The 17,607-nt window shown below is 48.6% G+C and overlaps 1 long non-coding RNA gene across 2 annotated transcripts; it reads right to left on the minus strand.

Annotated features, from left to right (window-relative positions):
- Positions 1-2,354: 2,354 nt before the first annotated feature.
- On the minus strand, positions 2,355-17,527 carry LOC123632736. Of its 2 annotated transcripts, none has more exons than XR_006733453.1 (2): positions 17,447-17,527; positions 2,355-2,730 (listed from the first exon to the last, which is right to left on the minus strand). It is a non-coding gene; the product is annotated as an uncharacterized LOC123632736 (long non-coding RNA). The 2 variants fall into 2 exon arrangements; XR_006733454.1 differs by having other exon boundaries at positions 2,355-2,800; positions 17,447-17,499.
- Positions 17,528-17,607: the final 80 nt, after the last annotated feature.

The following is a 17,607-nucleotide window of genomic DNA, read 5'->3' on the forward strand; positions in this document are numbered from 1 at the left end:
CCACACCCTCAACACTCTGCTTAGAGATTTCCTCCACCAAATATCCTATTTTATGGCTCTTAAATTCTTCCACAAAACATTACAACATAAACACAATTCAGCCAAGTTATTTGTCACTTTATAACAAGGATGACCTTTCCTCCAGTTTCCAATAACATATTTCCCCATTTCTATGTAAGACATTGTCCGAATGGCCTTTACTGCCCATTTTTCAACCCACATTCAGATCGTAACCACTTAAGTGATCTCTAAGCAGACTGCTCTCTCTACAGCCTCCTCTTCTGAGCTCCCACCAGAATTGCGCTCAAAGCTCCTTCCGTGGGAACGCCTCGGAACTCTCCCAGCCTCTGCCGTCACCCAGCGCCAAAGCTGCTTCCCCGGCTTTAGGTGTCCATTACAGCAGCAGCCCACTCCTCAGTACCAATTTCTGGCTTAGTCTGTTCAGGCAGCTATAACCAAATACCTTAGACTGGTAATTTATAAATAATAGAAATTTATTTCTAGTTCTGGAGGCTGGGAAGAACAAGATCAAGGCATCGTAGGTTCAGTGTCTGGTAAGGGCTTGCTCTCTGCTTCTAAGACGACACCTTCTCAATGTATCCTCACACGGCAGAAGGGCAAAAAGGGACAAAGTCACTCCTTCAAGCCCTCTCATGAGGACACTAATCCCATCCATGAAGGTAGAGCCCTCATTGCCCAATCACCTTCCAAAGGCCTCACTTGTTAATACCACCACTTTGGGGTTTAAGTTCTAACATATGAATTTTAAAGGGATACACACATTTGAATCATAGCAAATACCTTTTTTTCTGTTTGAGAACTATAAGGCTGAGAAAGCTACGAGGTCAAGTAAGCCTCCAGGATTCTAGGAAGTTAGGGGCTCATACAGGAGAAAGGGCTGGGAGTGGTGGCTCACACCTGTAATCCTGGCACTTTGGGAGGCTGAGGCAGGAGGATCACTTGCACCCAGGAGTTTGAGGTTGCAGTGAGCTATTGTAAAGGCCCACTTGAAAACTTATGCTTGCTCACTAGGTGACCGATGTCCGCTTGACCTAAGTCTATAATTTAAACCTATGTTTGCTCGTTAGGTGACCGATGTCCGGCTTGACCTATGTCTGTAATTGGAAATATGTACCCTACAGAGATAAAACAAAGCAATTAACTTGTAACTAATTGTTTAAACTTTCCAGCTGCCTGTAATAAAATTTATTTTGCTTGCTTAATGCCTGAAAGAACGTTCCTTAATTGGTGCTGTTTCTGTAAACCTGCTCGCTTAAAGACTGTAACCGAAACGGCGGGGGTGGGGGAGCCGAGGCTGGTCCCGGACCCGACAGCTGTGGAGTAGGTGATATAATGTTGTTTCAACCGCTGTGCCTAAAGGCACGTAGCCTAAAGTCACGTAGCTATAGCTTAGGATGGTATGAAACCTTCCTGTTTTTTCGGCTCAGGGCCAGTCTCTGTACCTGCACCCTAACAGGGCAGGGGGGTGGTCGCTGGCCAGCTAATAAAGACTCATGACTTGGCTCAATTCGGTCTCTAGGTGGTCATTTCTCGCACTCCGTACTATAACACTATGATTACACCACGGCACTCTAGCTGGGGTGGCAGAGCAAGACCCTGTCTCCAAAAAATCAAAAATAAAAAAGTCAAAACAAAAACAGGAGAAAGAAATTCCCCTGAAGAATTGGGCTGCAAAGATCTCAGGCTGGGGCCACATGAAGAAGTCCTGAGGCGGGATGCATCACACAACCTCTCTCTCTCTCTCTCTCCCTCTCTCTCTCTCTCTCTCTCTCACACACACACACACACACACACACACACACACACACTCTCTCTCTCTCTCTCTCTCTTCTTCCTTAGTCACAGGTACTGGCTGCCTTCATAACTCAGAATGTCAGTTCTCTGAGGACCCAGGTCCTCTGAACTATCTCTCAATTCCATTCCTTTTGTTCAAACTTCTACCCTTTCTCACCGGCACTACCACAGTTTTTCCTCCCCTCAGTCTCCCCTGCCTTGAGGTTTACCTCCTAGGTACTACCAAACCAACCTTGAGAAATCTGAGCATGTCTCTCTTGTGCTTTAAAACCTCTGATGATTCCACTTTTGTATGCACAAGATCAAGTCCAAGCTCCTTGGTATGGCTTTCAAGGGCTTCATGCATTACTTCTCCATAACCCACACTCGAGCTGTGCCAGGTATCTCATCAGTGTTCAAACACCAAGTACCCCAGAGAGAGTTTATGAAACTCAAAGTGTTGGCCATCCTGGGGACTGCTTTCCTCCTGGGGCTTGTTAGGGTGGAAAACTTAGTAGGTGCTCACTGGAGCGGGTGGAGAAATATTTCTCACACAGAAATTAAGATATATCAAAGTTAAAAGTTTATTTTATCTTTTAGAAGACAGAATGAGGTGGGGGGAGCAGAGAGATGGTGTGGCCTCCCAAAAAAAAAGAGAAGGAAGATGCCAGCAGCCAGGCCCAGGCTGGGTGGCTTGCTGATTTTAAGGGGACAAAGAGAAAAATAGTAATTGTTGTGAAGTCATTAGCAGGCAGTCACAAGTTGTCAGTCTTCCTGATTTCTTCGGTTCCTGGAGACTTCGTTACATCTGAAATGCAGTCAGGCCTGTCCCAGGGGATGTGATTTTGCCCCTGGGATATGGTTGTGGGCAGGAGAGGAAGGTCTGGAGTTTACCTGCTGCTGTCCGTCTGGGAGCTTCTCAGGAGCACCTGGAGGCTGTAGAAACGGATTCTAAAGGCTGTGAGCTGGGGAATGTAAAAGGTGTCCCTCAAGTCCTTTGTGACCTCTGTGAGATAAAATGATCTTAATTGTGTCTGGCTTTCCTATAGGTTCATCTGAAAATATTGAGAGGGAATTTTCTTTTCCCCACTCAAGAGAGCAAACACAACTTTATATCTACCATTTCTCATCCTCACTACTGCTCATTTCTCACCCGGATTTGGTAACAGTCTCCCAGCTGGTCTCCCTGCTTCTACGCTTGCCCCTAGTACAGCCCCTTCCCCGCTGCAGCCAGAGAGTCTCTACAAGTATAAGTCAGGGCGGTTACGTCTGGCTTCTTCACCTAGCGGTGTGTGTCCCAGGCTCACCCCTGTTGCTCACGTGTCGGGGCGCCGTTCCTCTGTCTGGCTTCATACATCTCTGTAGTAAACCGTTAACATGGAATGATTGACCAATTGATTTTCTCATACTACCAAGTTCTTTTTTAAAAAACATTTGCAGTTGTGGTAAGATATCAGCCTTAAAAGAGGAAGGAAATTCTGACACATGGTACACCAAGGATTAAGCTTGAGCCCATGATGCTGAATGAAAGAAACCAGTCAAAAAAGGACAAATGCTGTGTGATTCCACTTCTGGGGGGCATTTAGGGTCCTCAAATCCATTTAGAAACAGACAGTAGAATGCCAGTTGCCAGGGACTGGGAGGAAGGGAAAGGGCGGGGTGGGGGGTGGTCAGATCATGTGACTTTCTTGCTCACCTCCAGTGGCTCCCCGTTTCGCTCCAAATACCAGCTGAAGTTCTCTCACTGTGGCCTACAGAACCTTAGCCTGTCTGATATCTCATTCCCTCTCTGACATCATGCCCCTCTGGCTCCCTGCCCGCCAGTCACACTGCTGCCCTGCACTGTGACGGTTCCAGCACACCTGGTCACTTGCTTGGAATGCTCTTTCCCAAGAAAGCCCAAGCCCGCCTTGCTCCCTCAGCTCCTTTAGGTCTTTGCTCAAATCTCACCTTCTCCTTAGCACTTACAGCCTCCTACTATACTATCTAATTTACTTACTCATCCAGTTTATGGTCCATTTTCCCTATTAGAATGTCAGCTGCACAGGGGCAGTATTATTATTTGTTGTTGTTCATGGCTGTATCCCCAGGACCTAGAGTAGTGCCCGGAGCATGGTAGGTGCTTAGTAAATATTTACTGAATGGGTGAATGCTTGGGGTTGCCCTTGCCCCTGGGAAGTTAAGAGGTATTTGCTTTTGAAGGTCCAGGTTCTTAGAAGTGGAAGTCTGTATTGTCCAAAAGGGAGAGGTTGAAGGAGTTGAAACAAGAGGGCTGAATTCCCAGAGACTAGGTGTTGAAGAATGCTTCTGGTTCGGGGTCAGTGTCTGTGACTGTGTGTCTAAAGAGGCAGTCCTGGGCCGGGCGTGGTGGCCCTCGCCTGTAATCCTCACACTCTGGGAGGCTGAGGTGGGCGGATCGTTTGAGCTCAGGAGTTCAAGACCAGCCTGAGCAAGAGCGAGACCCTGTCTCTACTAAAAATAGAAAGAAATTAACTGGACAACTAAAAAATATATATAGAAAAAATTAGCTGGGCATGGTGGCGCATGCCTGTAGTCCCAGCTACTCAGGAGGCTGAGGCAGGAGGATTGCTTGAGCCCAGGAGTTTAAGGCTGCTGTGAGCTAGGCTGATGGCATGGCACTCTAGCCTGGGCAACAGAGTGAGACTCTGTCCCCCCCCCCAAAAAAAGAGGCAGTCCTGGAGTGTGGAGCGTGGAGGTCCAGAGACAGAACCCCAGACCCTTGGCTTTAGAGGCTGCAAAGGAAGTCCCAGTGGCTGGTCATGAAGAGAGGAGATCCCTTGCATAGAATTTACAGCCTTAAGCCCTTTTATAATTGGCTTGGTCTATTCATGAGGGTGGAGCACTCATGGCCTAAACACCTCCCATTCTGCCCTACCTCCCGACAGTGTTGCCAACACACGCTTTTGCGGGGATACACTGAAACCGTACCATATGGTACGTAGTTGTTTGTGCCTGGCTTCATTCACTTTGCACTATGCTATTGAAATTTGTCCATGTCGTCACATGTCCAATATTTTTTAATTGCTGAGTAGTCGTCCTGAGCACTGCGATTGCATTATCCGTTCACCTGCTGATGGACATTTGGGCATTTCCAGTTTTTAGCAACTATGAATAAAACTGCTATAAATATTTGGGGTTTTATGAGAACATATATTTTTACTTCTCTTGGATAAATACCTAGGAGTGGGATTGCTAGATCATACAGGAAATGTATATTTCACTTTATACAAAACTGCCAAATTATTTTCCAAACATCTCTTGCATTTTGCATTTCCACCAGCAACGTAGGCCCCAGGACTCAAAAATTACCCTAGGAAAATGGGGGAGTGCCCTAACATGACTGAGACTGCATTTCCAGCCATGGGTTCATGGGGGACTCAACATCAGACTTAATTTAGAAAAATAAAGTAATTCTTTTCTACCCAAATGTTTCTCACACCTGTTACACCTGCAACAAGAGTCTTCAACTTCAAAGACCTTGAGAGGCAGCCAACAGGCTCAGCACGCTGCCTGCTGAATGTAAGCTCTGCTCAGATGCTGTCTCCCCTGGAAAGCCTTTCTTAGGTTGCTTTGTTCTCTAATTTCCCCTTCACCCTTCGTTCTTACCTCTTGTATTGTATTGTTGTACACGTCTGTCTAGACCAGTGGTTCTCAAACTTGGGAGTGTATCAGAAACACCTAGAGGGCTTACCAAAAGATGTTAATAGATTGCTGTGGCCCTCCTCAAAGTTTCTGAATCACTAGGTCTTGGAAGAAAAGCCCAAGAATTTTCATTTTAAGAAGTTCCCAGGTGATGTTGCTGCTATGGACCGCACTTTGAGAACGGCTGATCTAGACAATGAAGTTGGAGCTATGTTCAAATCCTAATGCTGACACTTAATAGCTGTGACAACGGGCAAGTTCAATAAATTTTCCAAGCCTGGCTTTCTTTATCTGCAAAATGGGAACAGTATCTCAAACTTCAGTTAAAAGGATTAAAAGACATCATGAAATAGAAGCCCCTGACAGACAGTGGATGCTCAGTAGATGTTTGTCAAGTGAATGAATATTTTTTTTTTGAGACAGAGTCTCACTCTGTTGCCTGGGCTAGAGTGCTGTGGCATCAGCCGGGCTCACAGCAACCTCAAACTCCTGGGCTCAAGTGATCCTACTGCCTCAGCCTCTCGAGTAGCTGGGACTACAGGCATGCGTCACCATGCCCGGCTAATTTTTTCTATGTATTTTTAGTTGTCTAGCTAATTTCTTTCTATTTTTAGTAGAGACAGGGTCTCACTCTTGCTCAGGCTGGTCTCGAACTCCTGAGCTCAGACGATCCGCCTGCCTTGGCCTCCCAAGTGCTAGGATTACAGGCGTGAGCCACCGCGCCCGGCCTGAATATTGATATCGTTCATTGATGATCTTGATGGTCTCTGTACAGCTGTTTAAGATGTTCTGTGAGTCTAAAGGAATATCAATGAAAGCTTAAGAAATAGGCTACACTGGGCCGGGCGCGGTGGCTCACGCCTGTAATCCTAGCACTTGGGAGGCCAAGGCAGGTGGATCGTCTGAGCTCAGGAGTTCGAGACCAGCCTGAGCAAGAGCGAGACCCTGTCTCTACTAAAAAAAATAGAAAGAAATTAGCTATACAACTAAAAATATATATAGAAAAAATTAGCCGGGCATGGTGGCGCATGCCTGTAGTCCCAGCTACTCGGGAGGCTGAGGCAGTAGAATCGCTTGAGCCCAGGAGTTTGAGGTTGCTGTGAGCTAGGCTGACTCCATGGCACTCTAGCCTAGGTGACAGAGTAAGACTCTGTCTCAAAAAAAAAAAAAAAAAGAGAAAGAAAAGAGATAGGCTACACTGATATCTTCATGTGACTACTCCCCCCAGCAGAAGGTTCTTCTGGAACTTTCATTTTAGAAATCTTCAGCAGAGCTTTGCAAGACTGAAGCATAGGCTATCTCACCAACTACTGGGAGTATTGTTGATGGGATTCGAGTTTCTTTTAGGGAGATTTAGGGGGGGCCTGGAATAGTAGCTAAAAGCTCACAGGGAGGGTGATCACAGGGAGAGCAGCCGGGCAGCTAGAGGTAGCCTGGGAAATGCCTCTGAAAGGCACCCTCTGCCCGTCCCCACCCTCCACCTTGGTCCAGGCTCTCACTAACTCTCCTGTGCTGCTGCAAGAGCCTCCCTACTGGCGAGGCTCTTCCGCTCCCACTCATTTGTGCCCACTGCCACACCCCTCTTCCTGAAGCCAGGAAGAATCCCAGAAATGCACGGGCTGCATCAGGAGCCTGACGGAGTCCGTCCCAGCATCACGGAGGGCACCAGATGGACAACTTCAGGCAACTCTCTCAGCCACACTCATCCTCTCTTTGCTCGTCTGTAAAGTGAGGGTCAGAATGCGTGGCCCTTGGGGACAGAGAGTAAACGCCTGATCACATCCACACCCTTTCTCCCCCTGCAAACGCAGAGCTGCTCACAACATTCACCCTGTGCTTGGCCCTGCAAAGCTCCCCACGGTCTCGTCTTTATTTTGTGCTTCTACCCACTAGAGAGTAAAGGCAGGGACACTGTCTTTTTTACAGCACATCCATAGCACCTGGCTTTGTCAATCAGTATTTATTGAATGACAAGACCAGCCTGGGCAACACAGCAAGATCCCCCAAAATTTAAAAATTAGCCAGGCATGGCAGTGCGTGCCTATAGTCCCAGCTATTAGAAAGGCTGAAGAAGGAGGATCGCTTGAGCCCAGGAGTTCGAGTTTACAGTGAGCTATGATGATGCCACTGCACTCAAGCCTGGGTGACAGAGAGAGACCTTGTCACAATAAATAATAAAATTTGTTGAATGAATGCCCGCCTAGAGAATAATTCCAAACTCTAGGTGCTGGCCTGGGAGGCCTTCCACAATTTGGCCTCTCACTTCGATGAACTTATTACCCACGGCTTTCTGTTTCTCAGCTCCTGATTCTGGCAAATGAAGAGTCCTTTGAATGTGTCCAGGGCTTCCCTGTCCTGCTCCACTTTTCCTCGTGCCATTCCCTCTGCCCGAAGTTCCCTTTCCCATGTATTCATGTCAATATCCTGCCCACCCTGCAAGCTTCTGTCCAGATGATACATCTCCATAAAGCCATTGTGCACTCTCCTCAACCCTCAGCCTTCAAGCCATGAGTGCCAACCTCATGGCACTTGGCACCTTCAAAATTTTCTTACTTATTATTGATAAATATGTCCATCTCCCAACTAGCCCGGTCTCCTTGAGGTCAGGGGCCTGTTCTGATTCCTCTGTAACCCACCTTCTTAGCACAGGCCTGGCAGACAGCAGGTGCTCATGAAGAAGTAGCTGCCTTACTTTACTTTTAACGAAAACTGTCCCACCCAAAGCTGCCTGCTCCGAGACACCGGCCCAAGCTGATTTTTGCACAGGGGTAGTTAGAGATTGGCTTACACACAGGCATCCAACCTGAGTGTTGGCCACATTTAGTCAGCAACCAATGAGCTGGACTGGCCTGGAGGGCCTGGCCAATGAGGGGCGGGGCAGGTACGCCCATTAGGTGGCTCCGGCAGAACCGGAGCTGGAGACCAGAGACGACTGCCCAGGAATGTGAGGGTCGGGGGAGAACAGTGCGGATATGCAGAGAAGTAGATGCCACGGGAGATCAATCGTGAGGGCTACGGATGAGGAACTGCAGTAGCTTGTAGAGCTGCCTCTATCCTAATGGCCTCTCTGGTCCCAGTCTACATGCTCGCCTGCCGAACCTGTCTCTCTGTGGCTCTTAGATGAATAAGATGTTGAGTAAGCAGGAGTGTTGGCAGCAGGGAGCCTCTCAGCGCTTGGGGACCAGTGGGCCTCTGACAGGAGATGGCCGCAGGGCTCTGGCTGGAAGCGCAGGCTGGGGCCTCCCTGCGCCCCACCGTGCCCACCAGGCCTAACTGACTGCCTGCAGGCCCGGGGCAATCAGGGATAAAGGTCTCTTTTCAGATTCACACAGAAGATTTGCTGCTGCAGATGCTCTGGTTGCTGTCAGCTGCGACTTCCTGGCCCCGCTCCTCATCCACCACTTCCTCTTGGGTGCATGACTCAGGCTGCTTGGTCAGGATGGCTCTGACAGAGGTGTGCAGGTCACCACAGTGCTCCTTCCACACCTCCCACCTGCCAAGAGGTTAAGATGCTGGACCTCAGGGACAGGAGGTCACTAAGGCCCCAGAGGTGGGGGTAGGGTAGGGCTCAGAGTGGGTGGGGCTTAGATGCCACCACCCTATTCCAAAGCCCTTGTGATCTCGTGGTAGGTGGGTCTGGGCATTGTAAAGTTCTAGAAGCTCAACCTGGATTTTCCAAGGGAGGGCGAAGCTGAACGTACCACAGGTAGGGATTTTCTAAGAATCGCCTCTTCTGGGTATTCACATGTAGTCCATGAGCCCCCTTGTCACTGGGTGACCTCACTCCAGGAGCTTCATTTCCTGCCTCTAGGTGTGTGGTTAATTTGTGTATGTGTTTGTGTGGCCAGAAGAGCATACAGTTCAGGGCCAGAGACCTGGGAACCAGCTACAGGAGATGCGCTCTTGCTGCGACGTGGACGAACCTCTTGCCCTCTGTTTATAGCTCAGACTTCTACAGGACTCACCGATCTGTGAGTTCACACAGGATCATATTAGCTTCATAGCCCCATATTGTTGCCTTATTACATCCACCTGCCGGTGCCAGGTCTCCAGCGTCCTGCAGACCCCTATGCTGCTGCAGAGAGCCCCTAGCGACCTCTCCCTGTGCTCCACTCCCTGGGTGTGAGCTGCTCTGGGCTTCGCACCTTGGCTGCTGTTCTATAACCAAGTCCTTGGGCACGGCAATTCTCCTTGACATTGGCCCTGAGCCTGGAAGTGCCAGAGCTGAGGAGCGTTGTGGCAGAGTTGGGAGAAGGGCCATCTCTGCTTTGACTATATCACAGTGAGTGGTCTGTGATTAAAGCTTGGGCTCCAGAGCATACAGGCTAGTGAAACAGCACGCTCAGTGTTTACTGATACTCCAATGCTCCTCTCTCTCTCTCTCTTTTTTTTTTTTTAAGACAAGGTCTTGCTCTATTACCCGGGCCAGAGTGCAGTAGTGTCATCATAGCTCACAGCAACCTCAAACTCCTGAGCCCAAGCTATCTTCCTGCCTCAGCCTCCTGAGTAGCTGGGACTACAGGTGCGCGCCACCATGCCTGGCTAATTTTTTTCTATTTTTGGTAGAGATGGGCTCTCGCTCTTGCTCAGGCTGGTCTTGAACTCCTGACCTCAAGCAGTCCTGTCAACTCGGCCTCCCAGAGTGCTAGGATTACAGGCGTGAGCCACCTCACCCGGCCCCTCTCTGTCTCTTAAACCCAGATTTATTTATGTTCAGGGGGCTGAGCCAATAAATACTTGAATAATAGCCACTATGCTACGGGAATGATCACTCCTCTCTGCTGACAACTAGGACTTTGATCTTAGTCAAGCTCATTCTAGTTTGAGTCCCTGCCCCACCCAAAGCTCCTCTGCTCCCTCTCAAAAAGTCTTCTATGGCATTACCTCATTAGTTCTCCACACATGTCCAGTCATTCTGGAACTTCCAAAGGGGCTGAAACCTAAGCTTGGCCTGCTATATGTGTAGTGGGGTGTGGGTAATCCCTGCCTGTTTAATCTTGTTACACCAAGGAACGTGAACTCCCCACTACCACTCTCCCTCAGTGGGAAAAAGGACGACATTCGCTGTCTTCTGACCAAGCAGCTTGAGACCATCTAGAAAACAAATCAAACAGCACCTGGGGTGCTTGTTACCGAATGATGCGTCTGCACCTCGTAATGAGGTGGAGTGTCGGGGGAAGCGACATCTTTCCTCATCATCTCTAACAGCGACATGGTCATGAAGGCCACCTGCTGGTCCCACAACCCACTGGCCTCTTCTCCACCCCTTCTGCCACTCCTCCTCCAGCTGAATATTCCTGAAGCTCCTTGGGGAGGAGTGGTTGACGCTCTGGTACTTTAGAGGGTCTTGGCCACAGCTCATGTTGTGACCAGTAACAGGTGCCCGTGTGAGCTGGCTAAAACCCAAACCACCAATTTGTTTAAAGGACATCACGAAAGTCTTCGAGGAACCCAAACACTCGGTCCCCCTGGTGGCTGGAAGAGTGCACCTCTCTTCCTCTCTCCCTCCTCTTTCCACAGGTCACCTTTCTCCACCTGTGCAGGGTGAAGATGGCTGCCTGTCCGTGGCAACCTCAGTGCCCCACTTTGCATACACATCATTGAAAAGACCATGCAGGCTAACGTCCCAATCTCCACATTCTTAGGACGAAAAAGCTGGTTGATCCAGCTGGAGTCAAATGTCCACCCTACAGTAATCTGCTATGGCCAAAGGAACAAGGTCACATCCTAAAACAAACCCAGGAGCTGGCCACCACACCTGGGTGGGGAAGTAGTTCTGACGTGCAGGTTGGGCTAGGCAGACACACCACAATTATTTGTTACCTGGGATAAAGCACCGTCTACCGCATACCTTGGCCCAGCCTCCCCCTGCAGCCTCACGTCCTGCTTTCCTTCCTCCATCCCTGGTCTGTCTACCCTTTTGCCTGGAAAGTGCATCCCGGTCACCACTTGCCAAAATATTTCCAAGCCTCTAAGTCATCATGACAACTTCTCTGTGCCATAACTTCAACTAGAAGCGTAATAACAAAATTTCAGATTTGAAAGGACTCCCAAATATCACCTAATTCCATCTTCCTCCACCGCACACAAGTCATTTCTGTATTACCTCCTGCTAAGTGTCCTGCTTATGTACCTTCAGAGACAGCATGCTCACGACTTCCCAAGAAGATCCATTGCATTTCCTGCAGCTCTGCCTGTAGGAAAATGCTTTCTTGCATCATATACCAATTAGCTTCTTTGTGACTTCCATGCTTTAGAGCTGGTTCTGCCCTGTGGAAATGCTCAGGACAAGTCTATTCCATTCCACACCTGGAAGCCCCTTCAGAAATTTGGACAGAGCTCATGTCACCCCTTAGTCTTCTCTCTGCCAGGCTGAACATCCTCAGTCACAGCTAATATTCCTCACAAGACAAATTGTGACCAACCCAGAAGAAACACCTGCTTTAATTTCCCTCCTAAAATGTGGTGCCCTGAAATAAATGCAACAAGGTGTTCAGGGAAATCTTCTAATTTAAAAAGGTGGGGGTCGGGCACGGTGGCACACACCTGTAATCCCAGCATTTTGGGAGGCTGAGGCAGGAGGATGGCTTGAGGCTAGGAGTTTGAGAACAGCCTGGGCAACACAGCAAGACCCCATTTCTACAAAAAATAGAAAAATTAGTCTGGCATGGTGGTGTCGTGGTGTATCCCTATAGTCCCAGCTAGTCGGGAGGCTGAGGTGGGAGGATTACTTGAGGCCAGGAATTTGAGGTTGCAGTGAGCTATAATCACGCCACTGCACTCTAGCCAGGGCAACAAAAAAAAAAAAAAAAAGAGAAGAGAAGAGGATATGAATGAAATGTCCAGCAATAAGAAGTTGGTTAAATCAATTAAATATATCCATTTTATAGAATACTATTTAACCTTTAACAAAATATGGTAGATTTACATGTACTAGTATAGAAAGATTGTCATGATGTAAGTAGAAGAAGATTGTCATGTAATGTAAGTAGACAAAAAGCAAGTTACCAAACAATGTGTGTTACATCTGATTTGTCTCCTAGGCAGGAAGTCTGTCTTTCTCAGCCTCTCACCCCCACATCTCTGCAGCTTAGACAGTTGTTAGTTAAAACAAATATTTACTGAACTCTGCACAGTTGTTATTTCTAGATTCTAGAGATGTCTTGCTATCTCTAGAGTATAGAAGGTGAAGTTTGGGGGAACTCCATGTGCTATCATATTGATACTGATACATACAGTTGTTCCTCCATACCTGTGGGGAACTGGTTCCAGGACCTCCACATACCAAAATCCATGGACGCTCAAGTCCATTATATAAAATGGCAGAGTATTTTAAAGTACACGCATCCTCCCCTATCTTTTAAATCATCTCCCAATTACTGATAATACAATGCACATGCTGTGTGAAGTTATACCGTATTGTTTAGGGAATAATGACGAGAAAAAAAGTCTGTCCATGTTCAGTACAGACTCAACCAGCCATTCTTTATTCAAATGATTTTCGATCATGGTTGATTGAATCCACGGATACGGAACCCACAGACACGAACGGCTGCCTGTGTATATATCTCTGTAATGTTTATTTTTTTAATAAAGAGCACATGTTTCTTTTATAATACGAAAGAATAATAATAAAGGATTTGCACTGCTTTGGTGAGCTCTGCATATCAGGGTGTTGCTCTCTTCCCTTATTCACATTCTTTCCATTTATTTGTGCAACAGACACTCTCTAAGGCTTTCTCTGCACCAGACCCCACACTGGGCTGGGGGCTCAGGAAGCCCAGTGAAGCACAGTTCCAACTGCAAGGAGCTCACAGGTGTCAGAGAAAACCTGGCATGGTAGACGCTAGAACAGAGGAAAGGCTGGGGTATGGGGTCACAGGGGAAGGGCTTCCTGGAGCCTTGAAGATGATCCTATTTGCTGGGCAGAGAAACAACCATGCAAAGGGCTTTGGGGAGGTTGACAGCAGCCTCTGTGGAGGCCCAGAAGCAGGGGAGAGCTGTGCCACCTTCTGTCCCCCTCCTCCACCCCACTCCACCCTAGTCCAAGCACAGCCACCCTTCACTGGTCCTCTGCTGTCCCCTGCCCCTCCAGACTATTCTCCGCCAGGTGGCCAGAGTGACCTTCAAAAGCACAAATCCAGCTGCGGCTTTCCCCTGCTTAAAACCCTCCTGTGGCTTCTTCTTTCTCTCAGGATAAAAAGTCCAAAAATCCTTCAAATGACCCATCAGATCTTGCATCCAATCCATCAGGAAATCCTGTTGGCTGTACCTTCAAAATGTATCAGAATCTGACCACCTCTCACCATCTCCAGTGTAACCACCCTAGGACAGGCCACCATGGCCTCTCCCCAGGATGTCTGCAGCTTCCTCACTATCTCTCTGCTTCTGCTCCCCTCACCCAGCAGCCAGAGTGATCCTGCCACTCCCCTGGTCTAAAGCCTCTAATGGCTCCTATCTTACCCAGAGTCAAAGCCCAAGGCTTCACAGTGGCCCCCAAGAGCCCACGAGGTCTAACCCCTCAGTGCCTCTCTGACAGCACCTCCCCCCTTCTCTCCAGGCTCACTCGCCACCAGCCACATTGGCCTCCTTGCTGTTCCTCCAACACAGCAGGTTTGCCACAGCTGGGGGCAGGGAGGTTGTGCCTGGCTGTTTCTCTGCCTGGAATGCTCCGCCCCCAGATTGTCACGTGACTCCCTCCCACACCTCCTTTAAAGCCACCCTCTCATTCTCTGTATCTGTCTCCTCCATTCCCTGAATTCTCCATCTGCCATTGCTAAGTCTCCTTCTCTCCTTGTCTCTCTCTCTCTTGTTCTTATGGCAAGAGGTGACGCACTAGGGTTTCTCATATTTGCCCAGATACAAAGTCAAAGCTTTCTGTCACTTGGGATGGTGGAAGGTGGTGAAGGTGCAAGGGCTGTGGCCATGGGTGTCATTGCTCAAGTCTCCTGAGACAGAGCCTGTTGCTGGAAGTCCCACGGGGCAAGCCCAGGGGAGGTGGGGGTTTGGAACTGAGACTGTGTTGGGCCTGGGTTGGGCCCAGGTCAGGGACTGGCCGTGGATGCTGCCCAAAATGGAGGGGCTCAGACTGGTGGGAAAGGCACTTCAGAGGTTCTGGACCTTTGGACTTTGCAGATTAAAATCTATAACAGGCCGGGCGTGGTGGCTCACACCTGTAATCCTAGCACTCTGGGAGGCCGAGGCAGGAGGATCACTTGAGGTCAGGAGTTCGAGACCAGCCTGAGGAAGAGCGAGACCCCGTCTCTACTAAAAGATAGAAAGAAATTAACCGAAAAACTAAAAATATATATAGAAAAAATTAGCTGGGCATGGTGGTGCATGCCTGTAGTCCCAGCTACTCGGGAGGCTGAGGCAGGAGGATCACTTGAGCCCAGGAGTTTGAGGTTGCTGTGAGCTAGGCTGACGCCACGGCACTCTAGCCCAGGGAACAGAGTAAGATTCTGTCTCCAAAAATAAAAAAAAAATAAATAAATCTATAACAATGTCAGATTATGTTAGTCCTACCATGACCTGGAGGCCCTATGTCACGTGCCACCTTCCCCCACCCTGTCCCACAACTGTCTGGTCTCATCCTACAACTCTAACCCCTCACTCACTATGCACTAATCCCCCCAGCCTCCTGGTTCCTAGAACAGCCCAGGCATACTCCTGCCTCATGGCCTTTGCCATCCTCTCTGCCCAAAACACTCCCCCCGATAACTGCAAACTTATTCCTCATTTCATTCAGGCCTTTACTTAAAAGTCACCTTTTCGGCCGGGTGCGGTGGCTCACGCCTGTAATCCTAGCACTCTGGGAGGCCGAGGCGGGTGGATTGCTCGAGGTCAGGAGTTTGAGACCAGCCTGAGCAAGAGCGAGACCCCATCTCTACTAAAAATAGAAAGAAATTATCTGGCCAACTAAAAATATATATAGAAAAAAAAATAGTTGGGCATGGTGGCGCATGCCTGTAGTCCCAGCTACTCGGGAGGCTGAGGCAGGAGGATCGCTTGAGCCCAGGAGTCTGAGGTTGCTGTGAGCTAGGCTGACGCCACGGCACTCACTCTAGCCTGGGCAACAAAGCGAGACTTTGTCTCAAAAAAAAAAAAAAAAAGTCACCTTTTCGGTGAGGCCTTCCCTGGCCTCAATCACCTAACACACACTCACAGGCCACGACCCCTCCCTTCACACTTCAGTTTCCTCCTTAGCGTTTACCCCTAACTGATGAATGCTTGATCTTACCTACTGGCACCTCTCTCTGCGAGTGTGTCAGCGCCACAAGGACAGGGATTTTTGTCTTTTGTATTGGCTCCTTTACTCCAGTGCCTAGCACAGCGCCTGGCACAGAGGAGGAACCTAGATAATTTTTAGCTATTATTTTAATTTTTCACTACAAATAAATGAGATGATCCCAGCTTTGCTTAAAACAAGAAAAAGCGTTTGTACACACACAAAGCAGTGTGCCACTTCACCCAGGATGGTGGGATGGAGAGTGACAGGGCGCCCCCTGGAGTTCAGGCTGAGGTGGTGGCCCTCTAGATACACACAGGAAAATGTCTAAAACATCATCCACTAAGGCAGCGGTCCCCAACCTTTTTGGCACCAGGGACCGGTTTCTTGGAAGACAGATTTTCCACAGATTGGGGGGGATAGTTTCAGGATGAGTTAAGCGCATTACATTTATTGTGCAGTCAAACGTCTCTGCCCATGAGAATCTGTGTTTGCAGCCACTCCCCAGCGCTAGCATCACCGCCTCAGCTCCACACAGATCATCGGGCATTAGAGTCTCATGAGGAGCGCGCAGCCTGGATCCCTCCATGGGCAGTTTACAGTAGGGCCCGCGCTCCTGTGAGAATCTAGTGCCCCTGCTGATCTGACAGGAGGCGGGGCTTATGCGGTGATGCCAGTGATGGGGAGCGGCTGTAAATACAGATGAAGCTCTGCTTGCTGGCCCTCCACTCACCTCTGCCACTCACCTCCTGCTGAGCCACCCGGTTTCTAGGGCCATGGACCAGTACTGGTCTGAGACCTGGGGCTTGAGGGCCATAGTACTAAAGCGTTAATAGGACTGCTCTCTGGGAAGCGGGATTTCAAGTTATTTTAACTTTCCTCCTTTTTGCTAAACTGTATTTTGTGATTTTCTACAATAACATAATGATTTTGTAATAAGAAAAAATTGAAATTAAAAGTGTACTGAAGCTATGTATATTTTACCACAGTAAAAAAATTTTAAGTGTACCGAACCTTCAAGTGTAGTGTTATAACTCCAAATTGTTATCAAAATGGGATAAAAAACCGTAGCTAGCCCAAATGCTTTTACTGTGTGTACAAGGCAATCCAGGGGCTGGGACTCAGGTCCTCTTATTCTTTCAAACTTCTCTTTCTTCTTTGTCTGCCCACCCCCCATCCCCGCCTTCCCCACCCCCAGGATTTTACCTTTGTAATCTGTGACCCACATGTTCTACCTAAATGGTAAATGTAGTTCAGTGGATCTCTCAGTGAGAAGAAAAAGATTAAAAGGTTGCATTCAAATGGCAGGATGTATAGTCACGAAGATCGCCCTCGGAAGAGGCTCACGTGCATCTCCTGCACAAAGGCACGTGACCTTGTCGTTCTGAGCCCAGTGGGCTGGTTAATGGCCAAAGCAAATTCATGACTTTCTTTGCACTGGCTAGTGGCGGAAACAGCGTCAGTATTCATGAAGGTGTCTGGACTTTAAGTACTAAATTTCTTTGAAGTCCGTGTTAATATTTCATCATATTGATTCTGCAGTTTGCTTACTTGATGGTAGAAACTTAATTTCTAATTCTCATTCTTTCCGGTTTTCCCTTGGCTATTTTTCTACCCTGAATTGATCATGTGCGCCGTCTAGCGACCTTTGGACAATCGTGACCGTCACAAGGTTTGCGGAGTGACCGATCATCCTTCGTCTGTGAGATCCTGAACTTGGTAAAGTGACCCGAGGGGAGCAGAGTCCTGCCAGCCACTCACCAGAAATCGTTTAAACGACAAGGGCAGCAAAGCACAGCACGTCACGCCTGCCATCTCTCCGGGAGCAGTTTTGCAAGCCGGGGGCTGACGTGTAATTTGTCTTTTAGAGGAAAGGAAGCCCGCCTCCCGGTGGCGGAGTCGTCATTGGATGGGGCGGCTGT

Source organism: Lemur catta, chromosome 2, assembly GCF_020740605.2.
Source record: "Lemur catta isolate mLemCat1 chromosome 2, mLemCat1.pri, whole genome shotgun sequence".
Lineage (NCBI taxonomy): Eukaryota > Metazoa > Chordata > Mammalia > Primates > Lemuridae > Lemur > Lemur catta.